The following is a 16,307-nucleotide window of genomic DNA, read 5'->3' on the forward strand; positions in this document are numbered from 1 at the left end:
TCGTGGCTATAATGAATTGTCGGTACATAAAAGTTCATTAATAAAAACGACATGGGATTCCCCCATAGGGGAACTCCTGACCAAAATTTTAAAAAATGGCGTGGGGTTCCCCCTCAAAATCCATACCAGACCCTTATCCAAGTGTCCCTGGACAAGGTAATTCTATTATGAAACGCATAGGGTGGAGCGACGCGCTAACGTCACCTCTTGTCTACTGCTGGAGATCCAGGAAGGACGGGTTTGTTCTTGTGCGTCCGGCCAGCGCACTCGACTTAGGGCTCGTGCTTTCTACATTCTTGTAAGTGCAATTGTCTTTTAATTTCTCAATAAATCATGGGTTTTATGCTATTGGAGCCTCTCATCTCTTTTATATAATACATCATCGGGCTTGAGTCTATTGGAGGCGGATTGAGGAGTATGGGGGTATTACACCATGGAGTTTGCTTTTCGGGGAACACCTACAGGAAGGCTTGAGTACTGAGAGTGACACATATCCATCGAGGCTTTCTGTGACATCCTGTAAGGGGATGTCCTTTACACTTCAAAGTATTCAGATCGCCGTTTTCGGCGATTCTGAATAGTGTTATATTTTTAAATCCGGCGCCATTGGCAGCCGAGTAAACGGGAAGTGACGTCATGACGTCGCTTCCGTGTTTACCATTAGGAGACTGGAATGAAGCTGCTTACGGCTTCATTCCAGTTCCTCCCCAGCAGCTGGAGGCATAGGATCTTGCATCGGTGCTCCAGATTGAACGGGAGCACCGGTAAGGCCGCGTACACACGCGCGGACTGTTCGCCCAACTTTGTCCGTCCAACAGTTTCGGCAAACAGTCCGCTCAAACTTAGCATGGACGGACATGGCCACACACGACGGACGAACAGTTTGCTGAAACCGTGCGCGATGACGTGAACGGCACGTACGACGGGACGAAAAATACGACGTCCTATACACTGCAATGCAACCTTCCGACGTGGAAATCCTTTCTGAGCATGCGCGAGACTTAGTTGGCCGAACAAGCCTACACACGAGCGAACAGTCCGCTGAAACCTTGTTTCAGCGGACAGTTTTTCGGAATTTCCGTAAGACCTTGTTCGTCCAACTGTCCGCTGAAACTGTCCGCTGAAGCCCCACACACGAGCGGACTGTCCGCCCAAACACTGTTCAGCGGACAAGGTTGGGCGAACAGTCCGCGCGTGTGTACGCGGCCTGAGAGCGACGGGAGGGGGGCGCCCCCCCGCTCCTCCGGAATAACAGCCGAGTGGCTTTTAGCCGCATCGGTTGTTATGGCTGGAAAGCCGATCGCCCACTCTGAAAAACTGTACCGGGATGATGCCCGCATCTGTGTAACCTCCGGAAGGCGAGTACGCACATCTGCGTACGCTCGGCGGCAAGGGTTTAATGTCTTCTTCTTTCTCTGCTTTTTCTTCCATCTTCTTCTGGTCTTCGTTCGGTGTTCTTCTTCTTCCTCCATCTAGTTCTGCTTCTTCCTCCGGTCTTCTCGTCCGGCATCTTCCTCTGGCTTCTTCTTCTCTGCTTCGTCCTCCGGATGATCCACCTCAATGGGAGTCTTCTGCTGTGAAGCTTCTGTTCAGGTGACAGCTCTTATATAATGGAGGGCGGGGCCACTCGTGACCCCGCCCCCTCGGATGCACGGGGACTTCCCTATGGCTTTTTGTCAGGGGGGTTGCGTAATCGGGTGACCCCGCCCCCTTTGACACCGCGGGGCTGAAAAAAAGTAAGTAAGTATTTGTCTTGTGTTCCTATTATTACTTCCATGCTGGTCCATGTTCTTTTCTTTACTGTTGTACAGTTTAAAAGGCCAATTAGGAATCATTTGTGAGACATTAAACATCATTCGTCCAACAACTATTACAATGTTTTGGGAGATGCATTTGTTCAGGCCTATTTGTATTAAAATAAGTTCATTAGATTGTTGTCCAGATGCGTTTGAAACTTTAAAGAAGAAGTAAACCCTGATGAGTTTACTTCCTCTTTCATTCCCTGCAAAGGTAAAGCATAATGGACTACTATGCATCGCATAGTAGCCCATTATGTGTCACTTACCTGACACAGGAGCCAGCGAAGTCACCGATGTCCCCTGTAGTCCGGCGCATCCATCTTCTTGGTGGGTCTCGCTGCTCCACCGCTGTCATTTGGCGAAGTCGCGATTACGTCACTCCCGCGCGTGCGCACGGGAGCCGCCACTTTAGGCATATCGCCGTTGAGTGCATGCGCCGTAGACAGCGGTGCCTGTCTTTCGCCAAATATCTCCTAAACTGTGTAGGTTTAGGAGATATTTCTTGGACCTACAGGTAGGCTTACCTGTAGGTCAAAGTTGGTTGTAAGGGTTTACAACCACTTTAATGAAATGTCAACTTTGGTCAGTGTCAGGAGAGGACACTCAGCAGCTGTTTACGCATCTGCACGCAAGAGCTCTAGTGTGGGACACCATGACAACCTTGTTATGGTGTCCTACACTGGTGCTTCAGTGGATACTAGGGGTCTCTCCATGTGTGAAACTTTCACAAAGGTAAGGTAAGTATTCCAGCCTTTGAAAGGGAAAAAAATCATGTATTCAGCTTGGAACTCTGACAAAACAGACAATTGGAAAACACTTCCAAGCAATGTTTCATATTACTATTTCTACATATCTGTCTGCTAAGTATACCTTTTTTGTATTCACATAGGGGAGAAAAGAAGAGGGACATCTGGGGACACCAGTAACCCGGCACCTACTGAACATCCTGAAGAAAAGCAACTCACCACACACCCTGAAGATGTGGATGCTGATGTGCTTGAAGTACTGGGTGAAGTTGGAGAAATGGTGACGACCACAGGTCAGTGTCTGAGACCACAGCTTCAGGTAATAGATTGATGCCTGCATATTTTTAATACATGGTGTGTTTTTTTTATTTTTAGGGGATGTGGATGTTGTGGAAGAAGAAACTCACTTCAGCGGTGCAAGTGCACAAATCCTGATCAGTGAGATCATGGTTTGTAATCATGATCTGTAACAAATGAAACATTCATGGTGTTCAAAAAAGACTGAGCAACATCATAGATATATTGGGAAAAATCGAAACAAAAATAAAATTTTATAGTTGTCATTATGTTGTATGTGTTTTTACAGTTTTAAATGAATCGCAAAGCCAAATTTTGAAGATGTACACAGTGTGTCAACATGTGCTATCTCCCATCATGGCATATCAATGTACATGTTTTGTGGGTGTAACCCCTTCCTCCAAACTAATGTAGGTGAGAGGAAGGGGTTGCACCCCCGAAACATGTCCATTGATCCCCCATGATGGGATCTAGCATATATTGACACACTAGGGCTTATTTCAAACAGGCTTGTGATTACTCCCGCACATTGAAGACAGGAAGCCATTAGTTCAAGATCTTGGACTTTTTGGCTGACCCTACACTGACAGGAGTGGTTAATCCTATCATTGGGAGTTCTCGCAGTCACACTGGGCAAATCCAGTTCCTGCCCTCTGTTATTTGGTGCCTTGTTATCTCAGAGATTACCATCTGTCCCACCATTTAACAACTATATTGCAGGTCAATTCCATCCCTGCCACGTCCCCCTCATAGTTCATTGGTGATCGGCTCATACAAGAACCATTGGCCTGTTGTAAACCATCTTAAAAGGAGTACCATCCGAGATATTGATATACCATGAGAAGGTGGAGGAACTGGGCACAAAGCGATTGGAGATGGAGATACTACATGCACATAACCCCTTAAGGAAAAATGGATCCTGTGAGTGGGGACCCAAAGGGGGTGAACACGGAAGTCACTGGATTTGTGTGAATAAGCACCAAAGTCACCTTTCTCTGATTCGTCTGTAAATCTGTTATAAATCGACTGAGCACTTTATATCCACTTTGAAGCTTATAATTTGCACATTGCACCTTAATGGAACTTTGAGTACTGTATTTGCAAGACTTTTGCACATTTTTTTATACATTTTTGTACTTTTTTGCACATTTTTGTATTTTTTTGCACATTTTGCATTTTTGGCACTTTTTGGATAGTATATGGACTTTAATGTCACATTCAATATATCAGGGGTCTCTTCTCTTTTCTTTCTTTTTTTCACATGGAGATACAAATTGTGGATATAATGAACTTTATAGGAACACTCTGAATGAGGAGTTATATATCTAACACTAGATTAACACAGTCATTATTTTTATTTTTACCTTTATTTTATTTAGATTTTTCTGTGCTTTAAAGTTTCCTTCCTAGTGCTTATAGTTATGTACCACATCCCTTTGGTCTAAGCTATCCCATTATTAAATAATGCTTTTTATCAATAGGGTGTATGCAGAGAACGTAGGGTGTCTGTTACTGCGTTCTTTCTGTGTTTTCCCTTTGGTTATCATCATTTTTATATTTTAACACCTACTGCATACACACCCAATATAGGGGAATACTGTAGAAAATCTGAGTACCTCAATTTGGACATTGTAGCCTGTCAAAGATAAAAGGAGAACAAATCTTTAACCACTTAAGGACCGCCTCATGCCGATATACGTCGGCAGAATGGCACGGCTGGGCACAAGCATGTACAGATACGTTTCCCTTTAAGTGCCCAGCAATGAGTCGCACGCGCACTCGTGACCCAGTCCTGAACTCCGTGACCGTGGCCGTGGGACCCGCGGACACGATCGCTGCTGGTGTTCTGCGATTGGGTCACAGAGCTGAAGAGTGGGGAGAGCTAAGTGTAAACAAACCTCTCCTCGTGCTTTCTAGTGAGGCTGTTACTGATCGTCTGTTCCCTGTTATAGGGAAAGATGATCAGTGACATCACACGCAAAGCCACGCCCCCTACATAAAAAAACACACACACACACTTAACCCCTACACTGCACCCTAGTGGTTAACCCCATTCACTGCCAGTGACATTTTTATAGTAATCAGTGCAATTTTAATCACACTGATCGCTGTATTAATGCCAATGGTCCCAAAAATGTGTCAAAATTGTCCAACGTGTCCACCATAATGTCGCAGTCACAATAAAAATCTTTGATCGCCGCCATTACTAGTAAAAAAAAATTATTAATAAAAATGGCATAAAACTATCCCATATTTTGTAGACGCTATAACTTTTGCGCAAAACAATCAATAAAGGCTTATTGCGATTTTTTTTTTTACCAAAAATATGTAGACGAATACGTATCGGCCTAAACTGAGGAAAAATTTTTTTTTTTTATATTTTTGAGGGATATTTATTATAGCAAAAAGTAAAAAAATATTGAATTTTTTTCAAAATTGTCACTCTATTTTTGTTTATAGCGCAAAAAATAAAAACCACAGAGGTGACCAAATACCACCAAAAGAAAGCTCCAATTGTGGGTAAAAAAGGACGCCAATTTTGTTTGGGAGCCACGTCGCACGACTGCGCAATTGTCAGTTAAAGTGATGCAGTGCCGAATCGTAAAAAGGGCTTGGTCGTTTAGCTGCAAAATGGTCCGGGGCTTAAGTGGTTAAACAGTACCATTTGAAAGTATCCAGGAAAGCACTTGCACTACATGCTTTGGTGAATTCATCCATAAATATAACCACAAATGAGGCAAGTATAGTGTGTAAGGGTTTGGCAAAGTCAGCAGATAGAGTATTGGTATTGGTTGACTTAGCGGTTGAGAGTTATCTTGATATAGCACAGTCTTACCCCAAAGGGTCCCAACGCGCTTGGCGGAGTCCCTGGAGAAACCCAGGGACTAGGAGGAGACAGCAACAGGAAAGCAGCATGAAAAAATTGAACCAGAAAGGCTACACAGGAAAAGCTTGTGTGAAGAGCCAAGTCTTCAATTTCTTGCAAAAGTCTAGGATGGTAGGGGCCTCCTGGAGATCGGCAGGGAGGATATTCCACATCACGGCACCCTGGTGGGAGAAAGCTCGACCACCACGCCGGGTCTTCTTAGGCATAGAGATGTGGAGGAGGTCTCTTTTGCTCGATCTAAGTGATCTGCCCAGAACTCATTTGTGGAAACTTGTCAGGAAAACCTTTCCCGCAAACGTCTGAGTGGTGTGAGGGTCGGAAGAATACCTGTGCGCAGGAAAACCAATAGCGTGATAGGCGTACGCGCGGCGGTTTTTACGGCAATTGGCACCAATGGTGCTATTTAAAGGGGATCTTTGCCTTGCTGTCTTGCTGCCCGATCAACAGCGTTCCTGTGTACTCTGCTACCCTGTATCCGAATCGACCTGATCTGTATTGAACTTGGCCTGTTCCTGACTTCTCTGCTTGCTGCCTGCCCCCGACCTTGGCTTCTGAACCTGACTATTCTCTTGGACTTCGTTTTGGTACCTGATCTGCTCGCCTGTGTTTGACCCGGACTGTTTAACTATTCTGCAACCTGCCAGTTACCTGCCTACCGCTGCTGGACTACAGAACACCTCCCTGTTTTCTGCTGTATCCGGCCGGAGCCTTCTGCTGTGTTCTGCTACTACCTGCATCCTGCTGCTGGACTATAGGACTCCTTCCCTTTGTCCGCTGTATCCTGCTGCCACCTGCATCCCACTGCTGGACTACAGGACTCCTCCCCCGTTGTCAGCTGCATTCTGCCCGCGGCCTGCATTCCGCCACTGGGCTACAAGGCACATCCCTGCTGTCCATTGCTTCCGGTTGGAACCGCCTGCTGCGTCCTGCTGTCATCTGCATCCTGTGGCTGGACTACAGGACACCTCCCTGCTACTAATGGTCTCCTGCCTTCTAAACGGGCCATCCAGTCAGGCGCTCATGCTCCTTTGTGCTCCCGAGCCCCTGCACTCCAAGCTCTGCCTTAAGGTACGTGACAAAACTTGAACAGAGTTAACTCGGAGCAAGGCTTCTCCTGATTTTAAACATGATACAAGTTACTTTAAACAGAGTACGATGGTAAACCGGCAGCCAGTAGCCTTGCCGCAGAATTCTGGAAGAGTTGAAGCCTCTGCACTATTTTCTTTGGCAATCCCAAATATAATGAGTTGTAGTAGTCTAGGCAGCTGCCTATCATGGCACAGGTGATGGTTTTCTTGTCTGGTATTGAACAACACCCTCAGGAGTTTTAGCTGCCAGTGGCATGCACTGACCACCTTATTTACCTGAGAGACCAGGGTTAAACCTGAGTCTAAGACGAATCCCAAATCACGAACTTGGGAGGCCGCATCCGGAAGAGAACCAAATGCAGGAGGCCAAGGTGGAATATCTGGAGGAATAGCCAGATCACTAAAGGTGATCACTTCAGTTTTTCCACCATTGAGTTTCAAAAAATTGGTGGACATCCATATGTTGGTGGCCCCCAGACAATTGGCAAGTGTGTCATCAGCTGGCTGGTTCCTAGAAATCCTCAGGTAAACCTGGGTGTCATCCGCAAATACATGGTACTGGACGGCATGGGCCTTTAAGAGGTCAGTAAGAGGCCTCATATAAATGTTGAACAGCAGAGGAGACAGAGCAGAACCCTGTGGCACTCCGCAGTCCAAGGCGGTGTTCTTAGAGTAAAAGGAGCCAGTCTTGACTCCCTGAACTCTGTCCTTTAAAAAAGAGGCCACCCATGCTAAAGCCGACCCGCTCATGCCCAAAAATGATCTCACCCACTCCAGTAATATTGTACGGTTTATGGTATCAAACGTGGCCGACATATCCAAGAGAACCAGTGCTACTGAGTCACCTCTGTCCATACTGTGAAGGACATCAGCATAAACACAGATGAGGCTCGTCTCTGTTCCGCCGACAGGTCGAAATTCGGACTGGAATTCATCCTAAAGGTAGAAAGACTCAAGATAAGCCTGTAGCTGGATAACCACCCAGTGCTCCATCACCTTTGCCACAAAAGGCAAGTTGGAAATCGGCCTATAGTTGCCCAGGATGGCAGGTTCCAAGGTCGGGTTCTTCAGCAGGGCCAAGACCACGGCCTGCTTCAGAATGCCCGGGATGGTGTCTGTCCTGAAGCAGCCGTTAACTATCTCCCCAATAAAGGTGGCAAGAAAAACAGTGGTTCTTTAACCAAACTAGCAGGACAAATATCCAGGGGGAAGGAAAATGGTCTCAAAGAGGCAATTTCCTCATTCACCTGTTCATCAGTTACCGGTTGGAAACAGGACAGTCCAGGGGCCATCACTGTTCGGGCAGATGTCGTCCTGCACAATCTCTGGCCTGATGATATTGTCTCTAATGGTCTTAACCTTAGAGACAAAGAAGTCAGCAAGCTCCTGGCACCAATTCTGTGACTCCTTAGGAACAGAGCTGGTTAACTCAGAAGGGATCTTAAAGAGTTCAGCCGTGCTGTTGTCTGCCTCCCTAATTCGCTCCTGGAATTAGGTCTTTTTAGCTTCTCTTATAGCCCTCTTATAAAAATAGAGGGCCTTCAATTGCAGCTTTTTATCATCTTCCAGATAGAACTTCCGCTAGTGTCTCTACCTGGACGGAGCACGTTGTTTGGGGAGCCTAAGCTCCTTTGTGAAACATTGCGGGCTCTTGCTCAGGGGACGGGGGTTGAATTTCATCCTACGGGGTGCTACCACATCAAGGACCACTTCCTGGAAATTACTCAGCTTCTCTGCAGGATCAGCCAGCTCAAAAAAGATTGACTGGTTGATATCCTTAGCCACAAGATTTCCAAATCTGTTGGGAGGAGGGAGGGTTTAAAATGAGTTTGGGCCCCAAAAAATAGCCTCTTGCACTCTGCCTGAATTTAAAGCCAACAATAACATTTGGACACATTTTAGGGGGTGTTTAGGGTAAGAACTAAAATTAAGCTGACAAAAAAACATTGTTAATTTACTAGGCTAGGTGTGTATGGGCCCAGGATAGCATGCTGGGGAGGTTAGTGAAGGCAAATATGCATGACGTACAAAAAAGCAGCATTAAAAGCTTACAACATGCATGAGGACAAAGAGGACATTCACAACATATTACAATCATGGTAATTATGGAATGAAAAAATTAATACAATACATTAGCAAACATTAAATACTGATGTGATGTTAAAGGATAAAACTTACCCGAATATAGTCCTTCTGCAGGACTGGAATAATGATTCCCAGAGCCTGTGGGGAGATCCCAGTCATTAACTTGATGTCCTGGAGACTTTTCCCCATTGCCAAGTACCGCAAGCTGGCGACAGGCCTTTGCTCGGGAGAGATGGCTTGCTGCATGCAGGTGTCCTGCTTAGTAATATAAGGGTACAACAAAGCCAATAGACGATGAAAGACGGGGTCCGTCATCCAGAGATAATTCCTGAAATCATCAGGATTAGTCTTCTGGAGCTCCCCCAGCAAAGGCATATGACAGAATTGGACATGATTAAGCAACCAATTCTTGGTCCAAGAACTCCTCCTCCCCCTGTTCATGAACTGGACTTGGGTCATAGCAATAACCAAGTTAAACAATAGCATGATCTCTCAAATGAGAATGCCACATGGCTAATAAACGAATGGCTGCTCAGAATTAGCTGACAGAACGCAATGAAAATCAGAAACGACCAGACAAGCACACACTGAAAATCAGAAGCGAGCTATAAATAGAACGCACTGAAAAAAATAAATGCTCTGTCAGGCATGCATTGAAAAACAGATATGAACTGACAAACACAACCTGAAAAGCAGAAACGAACTGAAAAGCACGAGGCTGAAAAGCACGAATCGTCACTCACCAAACTTCTACTAACACGAGATTAGCAGAAGGAGCCCAAAGGGTGGTTCATGACTATTGAACTTAATTTTTATGGGCTCGTTGTACGTCTTGTATGCCACTACATTTGTAATTGTTGGCCAACATTTGTGTGACCGTGTGTATGCAAGACAAGTTGGAGCCAACGCTCTTTGAACAAAATTCAACGTTTTTGTTGTCTTAAAGTACGATCATGTGTACGGGGCTTTAGGGTGGTCTGAAATACGTTCAGGGTTAAAGGTTGTATTGCTGCACTAGATATGTCAGAAAGTGTCTTCAGTGCAGTAGGGTGGGTGAAGATTTGAGAGCAAATTTTTAATAAAATGAGTCAGATATGGTTAACCTTGATATTGGCACACATACACCAAGCACAGGTGTAACTGGATGGACTAGTGTCTTTATTCAACCTTACCAACTATGTATCTATAAAACTATGAAACAGGACTACCAAATACCCACTGCAGATGTTACTATTAAAATAAATACAATATATACACTTTTTTGGATATACGTTAGTTTGGCAAGGGGTTGGGTTTGGGGGTTGGAGCTGGACTGAATGTGCACAGTGTTTTGGGTGCACACTTATTTAATTTTTTTACAACAATGCAATGAGGGGCTGTGAAAATAATTCATATCTTGAACAGACTTAGCAACAAATGCTTGATGCACTCTAATTACAAGCTAAAATCTAAAATCTAAAAATAAAGACTCCATTAAAAGAAAAGAAGTAGCTAAGTTGTTGACAATTGGAGAGCTAGTTATCAGTCAGTGGTTGTGGACAGATATTGATAGTAGTCACCATTTAAAGTGGACCTTCTATGAAAACATACACTTTGGCCCTGGCTTATGATGCGCCTGGGAGGAGAGAGTGACGTCACTGTACTTCACTACTACCTCCTGGCATGAATGCACTCTCAAAATCCTCCAAAAATGCACTTCACCCCATTGTAGGGGCATATTCTAGTGGGCTTTTGAGTGTTCAGCTATCCCAGGAGGCAGTGATGAGGCACGGTGATGCCATCCATGCCTCCCAGAAGCAGTTGGAGCCAGGGCTGAGGCAAGTAATTCTTCTTTTTTTTCCCTAAGCAAAAGCTTCATTTTGAAATGGCCTATGCGGGCAAATTGGCTTTGCAACATGAGAGGATTTCAATACAGTGGACCTTCCATTTAAATGGAAGGTCTGCTTTTAAAAAAAAACTTAAGAAATAATAATTTCTTCACAGAAAAAATTTCTTCACAGCTTTCCTTGGTGGACACACCGGGTACGCTGTCCATGCACACAGAATGCAGGACTCGGCCCCACTCCCTGGCACAGCGTCATTGGATTTGATTGGCAGCAGCGGGAGCCAATGGCTGTGCTGCTATCAATCTATCCAATCAGGACATGAGACACCAGCTAAGTTGGCATGCTCGTTCCCGACCGGAGGATTACAGTGTTCAGGTAAGAAGAGCAGGGGGCTGCAGCACCGCAGAAGGTTTTTCACCTTAATGCATAGAGTGCATCAATTTAAATCAATTGTATAGATGTATCGGCATACAGAGTAGCCGCCAGAGCTCCAGTCCTTCCCAGCTTACAGAAAGAGCAAAAATGTCAGGATAAAATTCCTACTCACTCCCAGTATCAGGCTCCTCCCCTACATGTTTCACCCATTCTGATCTCATCAAGGGAGAAGAGGGGGAGGTCTGTTTTATTTTATTTGCCTAAACAGCTTTTGAAAGTACCTTGATTATTCGTGTCAAATAAATGTAAGTGTGCTGCACCTGTTTGGAAGATCTTTGGAATTAATACAAGCTGTGTTTGTCTAATCTTGTAGTGAGATAGGTGTGCTGCCCCAACGGGGCATAGAATTTATATAGACTGTTTTCCTAACCAATTTCTATGGATGTTTATATTTACAGTATTTATCGGCATATAATATGCACTTTTTTCCCCTTAAAATCAGGGGAAACTCGTGGGTGTGTGTTATACACCAATCCCCCGCAGTTGTGAGCTTGTAGGCGGCTTTCAGCCGCCTTTGGCCCTTCTCGGTGGCTTTCGCCCACCTTCAGCTGTTCTCGGCAGCTTTCGGCAGCCGAGATTGGCCAAAAGTCGCCGAGAGCGGGCGAAAGCCACAGAGAGTGGGCGAAAGCCACAGAGAGCTACCGAGCGCCGCCGAGATACACAGGACATCCGACTCTGTATCTCAGCAGAGCCATTTTTAAAAGGCAAAGCTGCAAATGAAACTGACAAGGCTGCAAATGATGGACAAGGCTGCAAATTACACTGACAAGGGTGCAAAGATAGACAAGGCTGCATGACAAAGCTGCATATGACACTGATAAAAGCTGCATATGACACTGACAAGGGGGCAATGATGGACAAGGCTGCATGACAAAGCTGCATATGACACTGACAAAGCTGCATATGACACTGACAAGGCTGCAAATGATGGACAAGGCTGCATGACAAGGCTGCAAATGATGGACAAGGCTGTATGACAAGGCTGCAAATGACATTGACAAGGGTGTAATAATGGACAAGGCTGCAGATGGACACTGATAAGGCTGCATTGATGGGCATTTAAATGTACGTTTTTTTCCTTAAACTTCCCTCCTAAAAGTTTTTCTCCTTAAAATTCCCTCCTAAACTTGGGGTGCGTGTTATAGGCCGGCACGTGTTATATGCCGATAAATACGGTAATTCACATGCTGCCATCTAGTGACCTTTTGTGGTAATGCACTTGTTTTCTCATGTTTCTTTTCCCTGATGTTATGACACACTTCCTTTGTATGTAATGCTCCTCCCTTTTTCCAGTGATTGTACTTCCTGTGTCATGGATGCAGCTACAAGCAACATGTAGCAGGGCACATGTATTCTGCTTTGTAAGCAGACAATATCATCTTTTGACCGCATAAATACTACAACCTATTCATCTGTTTGTATCCTGTCATCTGCTGTAACCTGATGTTCAGAATATAGCATCTTGTGGATGGAATCGGTATTTGGTGAGTTCAAACTCTGATGAGTATTGTCCACAGTAATTTTATGTTATACAGGCCAGGCATAGAGGTCTCGCAAGGGATAGTCGCTTTGCTACAATCAGAGTCAGAATAATAGGCATGTACTTCTGGTAAGTGTGTTTTCCTGTATTAGTGGTGGTGGTCACCTTGGATGAAGGATTTTTCTACACATCTACACATGGAACGATAATACTGGTGATGGGAATTTTATAGTCATTACACAGTTGGATTGCTTCATTTGAAAATAATATTAGTTTAAAAATATTTTTATGTATTGTTTGGTATTACTATTTGATTAGAGTGCTCAAGTGTCAGATGCTGTTTACTCTTACTCTTACTATGTCTAGACAAAAAAGGCATATCACATAATTTGCAGCAATTCTTTAAGTCCAGCTCTAAAAGAACACAACATTACAATGATATCCCATAATATGGGTACTGTATGTTATGTGATATTCGTATTCCCAATAGCATACAAAGGCAATGGCAATTGCAAACTCAATATAGAAGTCCATTCCTGACTATGTCGTCGCCTAGTGATAAAATGCTAAATGGCAAAAGTTTGTTAAATGCAGAGATAGTATGATCTTGCTTGTAGGTTGTCTGCCTCCTGTAAAAAAAAAAGAAAAAAAAAAAAAGAAAAAACCCAGAAGGATCACATCTTCACTAACTATTCACAATACATTACATTAGGACCCACTGCTCCCAGTCTATGAGTCTCTGCATTCATCTCCCACAGGCTTTCTTCTTGGAATACACACCTCCAACACAACTTGCCTTTCTCTGTCCTTCCAGTGTGAAGACACACTTCTACTGGGCCCACAACCAAAATGTCCTAGCAGCAAATCTCCAGGTATCAGAAGGGATCTCCTCTGTTTCAATCTATTAGTGTCTTGGGTCAGGTACTTGATTACTTTGATAGTTCACAGATCTCTATAAAATACAGTTCTTTTACTTTAGTTAATCGGGATTGTTTCATTCCCAAAGATTTTATAGTAACTGTACTCAAACATTGAAAAGTCAGTACTGTAAATGTCCAAAAGTTGTCTGTACAATTTGGGAGGCAGCGTTTCCAAGTATTGTTTTGTGATTTCCTCATTAGTACGACTATCATTTGAATGCTTCATAGTGGGGTATTTCAGATCCTTTGGTGCCCCAATAGTCTTCAAAACAAAATCAGCTTCCCAAGTAATGCTTTCAATCTTCCCAATAATGTCATACTGGATGTTGCATGGATCACACAGATGGAACATTGGCTTCCAGTGAGTGTCTCTGTAATAAGGCTCTTCTTGAACTATAAAGCGGACAAATTCCTGAAAGGTAATATTTTCCATAGCACCGACATTCATTTTAAGTTTATTTCTTATTATTTTAGCAAAAAATTTACTGTAGTAAACATTATCATCATGTAGAAACTTATCTCTGTAGGCTGAAACTACCCTCTCCAAAGGATTTCTAACAAACATGATTTTGGTGTAATTGGCAAGAAACATTTTTTGCTTTGATGTGGAATAAGAGCTTAATTTCCGCAGTAAAGATGAATTATGAACCTCATAATGTTTAAGCTCACTTACTGAAAGCTGCAGAGAGCGATTGAGTGAAAGAAGGATCCTCTTCCAGTTGGAACAGCCCACCTTTGGAACCTCACAATAGATAAATCTATGGCTGTGTTCAACATACAACTGTGCACTAACTTTTTTGTCCAGTTTAAGGGAAGTGTTGGTGAAATTATTCCTTTCGCAAACAAACTTCACAACAGATTGTCTGTGTCTGTAAATCATTTTCAATGGTGTTGGGTCTACAAAAGAAATTACACATTGTGAAACACTTATATTTAATTTGTAGCTTTTTTTACAGAAACAAATTGAACACACACCTGGTAGATAAACCATGCAACAGTTATCATCACAGTATCATTTGTTTAACCGCAGCTTACTCTAGCTGGAAAAGGTCAATTATTTCAAACTACTTTACATTTAATGTTGAGCTCCAGCCAGATATAAAAGACAAACATGGATGTAACACTGCTCAATAACCCTTTTAACTGCCAGCGATGTATGTCATAATGTTGGTGGGGGTGCTTTACACACACTCCCCCTGTGGCTAGGGCAGAAGCTAATGGAGCATCATCTGCACTTCATTAGCTTCAGTGGAGTGTAGAGTTGAGATCAGGGGTTTAATGGACCACTGGTGTCTCATTAAAGAGAACATATCAAAGAAAAAATGCTATCACACAGGAGGCTATTAATCTTAAATGCAATAAAGTGAAAAAAATTAACAGTACACCCAAGCACCTAAATCCCCAAAAATGTTGAGCTTTCCCCTCCACGATGTACATGCACATATGTATGTAAATGTACACATTGGGGATGTCTATGTAGAAAAAGTAATTTTGCTACACATGTTACAAATCGGCAAACACCCCAGTGTGAGAGCAAGATTCCTATGCCTATTATTAGGGATGGGCTGGATGCTTGAGTCGAACGTAAGTTCAACTTGAACATCGATTGTTCATTTGTTCGTAGAACAAATTAACAAATAGGGCGCTCCCGAGAAGTTCGCCTGCTCCGGAGTGCCCCAAAATGTACTGTGAGATCGCAGTGCATTGACGAATTCTAATTAGCCAAAGCAAGCACATGACCTGTATGCTTTGGGTGCCTTTGGCCAATCCTGGCTCAGGGGCTAAGTCCACGCTCCACACTATATAAAGCTGCTTACACAGCGGCCATATATAGTGTTTATGAATGGAGATTAGGCAGGGTATTTAGTGTACTGTGCGGCCAGTCAGCTTGGTGTATATTAAGCCCCATACACGCTATCAGATTTTCTGCTGATTTTTGTCTTCAGATTTACCAAAGCTATGTACTGCAAGGGCCTGCCTGATTGCATACACATTGAAACTCCTAAGGTTTGACCTCATATTATATGGTTTTGGTAAATCTGAAGGAAAAAATCTGCAGAAAATCCAATAGTGTGTATGGGGCTTAACACAGTGTAATGCAGAGTATATATGACAGTGTAGGGCAGAGTATATAACACAGCATACTGCAGAATATATAGTACAGTGTAGGGCAGAGTATATAACACTGTGTACTGCGGTGTATATAGCACAGTGTAGGGCAGAGTATATAGTACAGTGTAGGGCAGAGTATATAGTACAATGTAGGGCAGAGTATATAGTACAGTGTAGGGCAGAGTATATAGCACAGTGTAGGGAAGAGTATATAACACTGTGTACTGCGGTGTATATAGTACAGTGTAGGGCAGAGTATATAGTACAGAGTAGAACAGAGTATATAGCACAGTGTAGGGCAGAGTATATAGCACAGTGTAGGGCAGAGTATATAACACAGTGTAGTGCGATGTTTATAACACAGTGTTGTGTAGTGTGAATAGCACAGTTGCAGTGCTAATGAAGTGTTGGCGTGTACAACACTTCTGTGTCACCACTGATCCCTTTTTCTTTTTTTCTTTTTTTTTTGCAGTATCAGGTTCTGTTGCTGCATTATTAGTACTCGCCCTTCTGTGTCACAAGTGTTATTCCTTCTGTGTCAGCACAGCAGTGGTATACTTTTTTTTTTCTTGATGCAGCAGTAAAAAAAAAAAAATCTGCACAATTGCTGCACCCCTATTTTCTTTATTTAA

At 43.5% G+C, this 16,307-nt stretch overlaps 1 pseudogene; it reads right to left on the bottom strand.

Moving 5' to 3' along the window:
• Positions 1-13,618: 13,618 nt before the first annotated feature.
• LOC143962273 (carbohydrate sulfotransferase 9 pseudogene) lies at positions 13,619-14,446 on the bottom strand (annotated as a pseudogene).
• Between the last annotated feature and the right edge of the window lie 1,861 nt (positions 14,447-16,307).

This window comes from Lithobates pipiens, unplaced genomic scaffold, assembly GCF_037356315.1.
Source record: "Lithobates pipiens isolate NorthernLeopardFrog02 unplaced genomic scaffold, aLitPip1_a1.2 Scaffold_8, whole genome shotgun sequence".
Classification (NCBI taxonomy): Eukaryota; Metazoa; Chordata; class Amphibia; order Anura; family Ranidae; genus Lithobates; species Lithobates pipiens.